Source organism: Pinus tabuliformis, chromosome 1_2 (genome assembly GCF_031772625.1).
Source record: "Pinus tabuliformis cultivar Carrire ecotype Pingquan chromosome 1_2, CPIR1, whole genome shotgun sequence".
In the NCBI taxonomy this organism is placed as follows: Eukaryota; Viridiplantae; Streptophyta; class Pinopsida; order Pinales; family Pinaceae; genus Pinus; species Pinus tabuliformis.
In genome coordinates this window covers 787236751-787238697 of record NC_142298.1, presented here as the reverse complement: position 1 = coordinate 787238697, position 1947 = coordinate 787236751, and positions in this window count along the sequence as shown.

Here is a 1947-nt window from a genome sequence, read left to right as displayed (position 1 = left end):
ATTCTCTTATATGATGATGACTTGATTTTAACTAGTGATGAGCAACTAATAAGATCGTGCCAGAAGGACCTTGAAAGAGAGTTTGATATGAAGGATATGGGTCGCATGCACTACTTCCTCGGATGGGAAGTATGGCAAGGTGACGGGGAACTATTTGTCTCTCAGGGCAAGTATGCCAACGATATACTTTAGAGGTTCCACATGGACAGTTGCAAACCCATGGAGACACCTCTAGTGACCAATTGGAGGAAAGAGGATGCCACTTCAGGTGAGGAAGTGGATGTTATTGTTTACTGGCAATTGGTGGGTTCACTAAGCCAAGTTGTGTTTAGGCCAACCAAGTTATTTTGGAGAGCATCTAAGCATGTTCTACGGTACCTCAAAGGAACTACCTAGTTTGGACCATGGTACAAATGAACAGAGGAACTGAAGCTATGTGGTTTCACAAATGCAGATTGGGTGGGGAGTCCATCAAACTGAAAGAGTACATCAGGTGGAATTTTCAACGTTGGGTCTACAACAGTTTATTTGTACAACAGGAAGCAAATATCTATGGCACTCAGCTCGGGTGGCTTCCAGTCAAGTAACAAGTGAGGTGATATGGATGAGAAAGATACTTGTTTGATTGTTTGGTCAAATGATGGATCCAACTATGATCTACTATGATAATCAGAGTTGCATCAAGCTCTCTGAAAATCATGTTTTTCACAATCAATCCAAGCATATAGATATATGGCATCACCATTTACGGGATTGTGTGCAGAGGCAGAGAATATTGTTGCAGTACATTCCGACAGAGAACAAGACGCGGATGTTTTGACAAAGGCCTTGTCAAGAGGGAAGTTTGAGTTCCATAGGTGTAGGATAGGGGTGGTTGATAATCTCTTTCTTGCTAAGAGGGAGTGTTGAAAAATGCAACAAGAAATTCTTAATTTGATTTTTCCTTGATTAAATTGAGAAAAATCAAATTTCCACATCAATAGACAACTTGGATGATGTTAACTTGTGTGACAAGGCTTGTGTCGCTCAGTTTACTCAATAAAGTCAAGTTGGAAGAGTTATAGTTCAATTCTGCATGTGTGATTGCCAATTTGTAGCAATCAAGGTTAGTATCCTAGGTTGTTTTCAGTTAAACTAGTTCCAACTTTTGGAGGAACTAGTGGAAGGTCAGTTAAGCAATGGGACTTCAGTCAAACTCAGTGATCATCCAGTTAACTGATCAATCATCCCAAAATAGCTAGTGCATGCAGAGAATTTGAGTTACCTAGTTGAGGTGGAGATTCCAAGGCAGTGTAACATCAATTGTAGACTAGTCTTGAGTGTAAAAGTGTTGCATGTAGTCAGATGGTCATCTTAACGAAGCACGCAATTCAATTAGAGGAATTTCCTAAATAATAGGGGTTAATTCCTCAAGGAATAGCGCAAGGAAATAGGAGCTCAAGCCAAGGAAAATTTTGACTAAGTATGGGTCAAAGGCCTTCAGTGAGCAGAGATATAGGTTGTGCACTTGCAAGGTGAGCTCAGTTGAGCAAAGTAATTGTAATACATATTAGGCCTTATAAATGTTCCAATTTTCACCTAAAAACCCTTACCTTAACCTTTGTTTTACAAGCCAAATAATCTTCCATGCATATATTTTTGACCTTTTCTATATTTCTTTGGGATAATGGACAAAATGTTGCTTATTTATATTAGAAGGGTTAATTAGATTGATATTTTAATGAAAATCTTACCTTTGTATTACCTAAAAGAACCTCTTGCAGTAGTTGTCACTAATCTTAAATTGAAGGTTGTGGTATAGCAAGATAACCCGAGATTCCTACACTAATTTCGGTTACTACACTAAAGGAGGAAGACCATTGATTTCGAGAAGTTGACTAAGGATTTGGTGATCTGTTAAGGAGGAATCACGCTATCTTGCCCATGGTATTCAACATGGTTTTGTCT